This window comes from Panthera leo, chromosome B1 (assembly GCF_018350215.1).
Source record: "Panthera leo isolate Ple1 chromosome B1, P.leo_Ple1_pat1.1, whole genome shotgun sequence".
Lineage (NCBI taxonomy): Eukaryota > Metazoa > Chordata > Mammalia > Carnivora > Felidae > Panthera > Panthera leo.
In genome coordinates, this window is record NC_056682.1 from 155459701 (window position 1) to 155465443 (window position 5743).

Genomic DNA, 5743 nt, shown 5'->3' on the forward strand with positions numbered 1-5743 from the left:
CCATAAAATGTGGGAATAAACGAGTAATTGGTGACTGTAAACTAATAAAAAGGAAAATAAAATGGAGAAACACCTTTTTCCTATGAGTTCTTGTAGGCCTGCATCCAACTTCACAGCCCAATTAAAATATGATTTTCTGTTTTTCTAAAGGGAGACATAAATGTTTAAAGACTGTTACACAAATAATATATTATGAAGAAGTCATAAAATGAATATGTGTTTAAGTAATGGTAAAAATGCATGAAACTGAACATTAAAATATGTAGTAATATTAATAAAAACAGAGAACCAATAGCTAGAATATTTAAATTAGTGCTTGACCAAATGTGCTCTTTGAAGTACATCATCAGAATTACTTGGATGCTTAGAGTGCAGGTTCCGGGATCATACCCCAGATCTGATAAATCGGAATTTGTGAAGGTGAATCACAAAAATCTGTTCTGTAAAATAGTGTCTCCAATGATTCTTTTAGATGCAGGAACTAGAAAACTATGAAATGCACTTGACTTTTTAATTCTTGACTTTCAAAAATATGTCCAGAAAGATAAACATCACACTATTAATAGTGTCAACTCTGGACTACAATGTTGAGGGAGGGAAAACTCTTTTAATTATACATCTTTGGATTGCCTTTCCCCCAGATTTGGCATCCTTTAGTAATAAAGAGAGTACAAACAAGTGATGGTTTCTGATATTATTATGAGTTACATTTTGTCTGTGGATTCTCACCTCCAACTCATATCCTTTGCTTAAAAGTGGCATATTGGGAACATCTTGGTGTGGCTCAGGCTGCCATAACAAAATACTGTAGACTGAGTGGCTTAAACAACAGGAAGTTATTTTCTCAACAGTTCTGGAGCATAGATGTTCCAAATTAAGTTCTGGCAGAGTCAGTTTCTGTTGAGAGGTCTCTTCCTGACTTGCAGACAGCCACTTTGCCCTCATGTTCTTTCCTCTAAGCCTGGGCAGAGAGAGAGAGAGGGAGAGAGAAAGAGAGAGAGATGGAGATGGAGAAAGGGAGGGAGAGAGAGAGAGAGAGAGAGAGAGAGAGAGAGAGAGAGAATGATAAAGCTTGTGATCTTTCTCCATCTCTTCTTAAGAGGACAATAATACTATCAGATCAGGGCCCAGTTTTTATGACCTCATTTAACCTTAATTACTTCTATACTTCAGGAGTACAGTACAGCCATGCTGGTGGTTAGAGCCTCAACATCTGAATTATGGGAGGGTTGGGGGTGGGGTGGTACACAAACAGTCAATCCATAAGAAGGATGATCTTATGTTCTGACTTAGCCATGGTGAGGGAAGAATTAAGTGATCTTTGTCAAAATCCTTGAAGATAAGTGAAGGATCAAAATGTAGAGATCAAATGACTAATGTGGTGCAAATGTGGTTAAGAGAAATGAAATAGAACATGGATAAAGAAGTGGGAAGAACAGGATTAAATTGAGAAGAATCCAGGAAGATGACCACAATCAACAGTGGGCAATTCCTTTTAGAGGCTAACAATTTCATAGCTGAGTTTCCATTTAAGGACCCAAGACTCAAAGATGATCCTAAGTTTGTTAACTTCTTTTATGCTTTCGATTTGTAAATTACAAGATGAAAACAATATTTAACTCATTTTTATTTTTAAAAAGGTACTGCTTAATTTAGTATGAATGCTATGAATCTGACATTGAAAGCCCAAGTTGTTTATTCTAAATATTGCTGAATAAAACCCAGTCCATTAACAAGAGAAATAGAAACAATATAACATAGAAATATCACTAGTATAAATCTGGAATGATCTTGATATATTCAGGGACATAAACTAAATGGCTAAACTTAGTTCATCTAGGAAAAAAGTCTCTAGTGGGAAAAATATAGAGAAAATAGACATCTTGAATTTTCTATTTTTTATCCTATCACTTTCTCTCTTCCTCTGGATGTAGGTTTATGTGATATGAAAGATCTTGTTGACTCAGAACAAGGACAGGTTTTGTTACATATGTGGTGATGTCTGCCTCTCCCACTCCTGCTCAGCTGTGGACTTCTTTGCACTTTATGTGAAGATGCATCCTTGCTTAGTTCCTGAACTCATGTTGGCAAACAACAGGAACACATTTGTTATTTCCATCCCACCAATGTGACAGGGTCTAGAAATAGTTTTGATGTTATTCAATCAGGATCCGATATGCCTAAAATGAATTTATTGTATCTGGATGTTTACCCATCTATACTCTCCATATGGACCTCATCAGTTTGCTCAATTGTGCCTTCATGTACTGGTAACTACTAATTTTCTCCAGGGGGTAACTTTTTTCAACTACTTACCTAAAAAGAAAATAACACTTTGATTTACTTGTGGTATTGCCATAGTATATGTCTTATTCCTGATATAGTTATTACCTGTTTCGTATCTTCTGAACGACTCCATAGCCTGATACCAGGATTTTGTTATACACCTGATTTCAAGTCATTCCTGCTTCTTTGAACTTTGACTCTGTGCCCTTACTTGTCTGGTTGGAGTTCCTCCATCTTCAGTGGCTATTAAAACAAACCATGGCGGGGCGCCTGGGTGGCTCAGTCAGTTGAGCATCTGACTTCAGCTCAGGTCATGATCTCAAGGTCTGTGAGTTCAAGCCCTGCGTCGGGCTCCATGCTGACAGCTCAGAGCCTGGAGCCTGGTTCAGATTCTGTGTCTCCCTCTCTCTCTGCTCCTCCCCCCACTCATGCTTTGTCTTTCTCTCTCTGTCAAAAGTAAATAAAATATTTAAAAAAATAAAAAAAACATGGCCTCTTTGGGCACTATTCTTTATACAGTGTGCCCTCCTTCAGAGTCTTGCCCTAGAGAAATATCAATTGTTTTCAGTTACCTCTCTCGTATGGTCCTCGTTTCCTCCTCTTGTCCACTAGCCATGTTTCTTGTTCATCATGCTTGCTTTGAAGCCAAGCTCACTCAACGTTCAACTGAAAGAAAGTTTGAGTTATAGTTCACAGTGCTTGATAAAAGACATCTTGTTTCATAGAAAGAATATATATTTTTGAATCATAGACACACTGGTAGAATTATCACCTCCAAGAATTTCCCAGGGCTTAGCAACCTCCCATCAGTGGTGGGATAAGATTGTTTGATATGAATTCAGGGGGAAAAAAAAAAGGTTTCCTTAGGGAACCTAGCCATCAGAAAGTAACTTGCCCTACGGACTAGTGTGTTGGTGGAATGATGGACCTGGTGCCCACGGTTATTTCTATTTTTGAGAGGCCGACACAAACCTGGGTTTACTCCCTTCCTATGTGGCTTTTGCTATTTTACGTTATATAAGATATTTTGACAATGGAATATTTTATGCTCCAGCTTATTCTCCACTCTGCATTTTTCAATACATACCTGAAGTAAAAGAAACAAGTCATGAATGCAGTTTGTATGATTCTTTTATAATATTCCATCAGCAGTGTTGTAATGCCATTTTTCTTGGATACAAATGTAACAACAGCATTCCTACTTTACGTCTACCTACTATTTGACTGACAATCTCATGTTTTTACTAAATGATTCCCGGTAAGTTTACACAATCTTACATATTCAGCTTGAAACCATGCCCCTGGTAGCACCCCTTATTTGCGAAACCAATTATATCCTTATGTGCTTCTATGCACTTTCTAATGCAGCTTCCTGTTACTACAGTGTATCCATTTGTATGAAATCCATTCTTTTCTTCCTCTTCTTCTCCTTCTTCTGTCTTATTTATTCACCTTGCATACTTTGAGCTACTGTGTGGACCATGTTCCCTTTGCCTTTATCACAAAGAGCCACTTTCATTTCTCTGGACTTAGACTTTCTTTCCTTACTTTTCTTACTGTAACTGGTAGTTCAACGGCAGGCCTGTCTCGTTTACCTTAAGCTTGTTTCATAGAGCTTTTCAGCAGAAAACCTGAAAGAAGATTATTTAGGTACTTTATGTGTCAGTGCCTTATAAATTATAAAATACATTAATTTTATTTACAAGTGAAAAAAAAAAAGAGCCTCAGAGAGTTTAAGTGCTTTCTCCAAGGCCACATCAGTAGCAAATGATAAAATCAGATGTAAAGAAGGGTCCTCTGATTTTTAAGTCCAATAGATAAGTAGTATCTCATTGGCTCTTTTACTGGTATGAAAATAAAAAAGAAGAATTTGTAAGCACTCATTGACTTTATAACTAAGGTAGACCTTAGTTATATAGCTGCTGGATTCATTGAAGGGTAGCAAAACCCCAAACTGTCATCCATAACTGTCTTCTTTGCTGAGGTCTTGATCTAATTAGAGTGTCCTCACCCTGTTAAAATATAGTTAGAGGGCATTTTATGAATTTTAGCTGAAGAAGAGAAAACGAGGTACTAATTATCTGATATAACAGTATAACAGATTTTGTTGTTGTTGACACATAATTTGAAAGTTAAACCATTTCTAGAAAAGAGCAAGAGATATTTTAATGTGACATAAAGGGAACCCATCTGGGACAAGAATCTCTTCACTTATAAATCTAGAACTTAAAATCCAAACATTTGGATTTTACTATATCTTGTTTTTACTATAATTTTTATAAAACAAAGAACTACTGGGAAAATTAAAAAAAAATATGACCTATTTGTATGTTTGATTATAGTACAAGTACAGATATGAGGTTCAGCCAACACTAGAATTTCAGGGGAACTAATTTGCTGAATATATATTTATTTTTGATTAAAAATACTGTTTATTAAACCAACATTTTAATGAAACTAAGTTACCAACTGGGCTTAGTTCTGGAAAAATTTTAAGGTGCTTAGAATTTTTTTGAGGTTTATTTATTTTTCAGAAAGAGAGAGAGAGGGAGAGAGACAAAGAGTGTGAGCAGGTGAGGAGCAGAGAGAGACACAGAATCTGAAGCAGGCTCCAGGCTCTGAGCTGTCAGCATAGAGCCCGATGCGGGGCTCAAAACCATGAACTGTGAGATCCTGACCTGAGCCGGTCAGATGCCTAACCAAATGAGCCACCCAGGTGCCCTGGATTTTAAGGTTTTTAACTGCTTAGCTGTAGTATCCTGTTAGTGCAAGTTAAAAATAAAATAAACACGATATTATTGTCACTGGAGATTGTTATTATTATTTTAAAACTCTGTGTTTTTTAAAGTTTATTTATTTTGGGAGGGAGAGGGAGAGAGAGAGAGAGAGAGAGAGAGAGCGAGAGAGAGCGCTCTGGTGCAAGTGTGCACAAACAGGGGAGGGGCAGAGAGAGAGCGAGAGAGAGAGAAAATCCCAAGTACGCTTTGCGCTGTCAGCATGGAGTCCGAGGGGGGCTCCATCTCACTATCTATGAGATCATGACCTAAGCCAAAATCCAGAGTCAGATGCTGAACTGAGCCATCCAGGTGCCCCTGGAGATGATCATTACTGAAATTGCTTCATCTTCAGATAGGAATCATTGGAAAAATAATCTAATCTTCTTATTCTTTATTTTTCGCATCAAATTTGCCATGCACCACCTTTATATATAGATATTTCTTTCTGAAATTGCTATTGCACATATTGTTTTCTCTTAGAAACCTTTCACTCGTATTCATTCTCTAATCACTTTAACTAGATCACAGCAATAATTTTCTGATGTCCTGCTTCCAGTCTCTCTTCTTTAAACCTGTCTTTCATACTGTTGTCAGTTTAAGCATGCTAACATGTCCCTTTCTTCTTGTCACTCGGTTAAAATAATCAATAATTTATAATGAGTTTAGGTATCTATAAAAAA

At 36.9% G+C, this 5743-nt stretch overlaps 1 long non-coding RNA gene across 1 annotated transcript; it reads right to left on the bottom strand.

The window, feature by feature from the left end:
* Positions 1-587: 587 nt before the first annotated feature.
* Positions 588-2946, bottom strand: LOC122217138. The gene is made up of 2 exons (XR_006201307.1): positions 2859-2946; positions 588-961 (listed from the first exon to the last, which is right to left on the bottom strand). It is a non-coding gene; the product is annotated as an uncharacterized LOC122217138 (long non-coding RNA).
* Positions 2947-5743: the final 2797 nt, after the last annotated feature.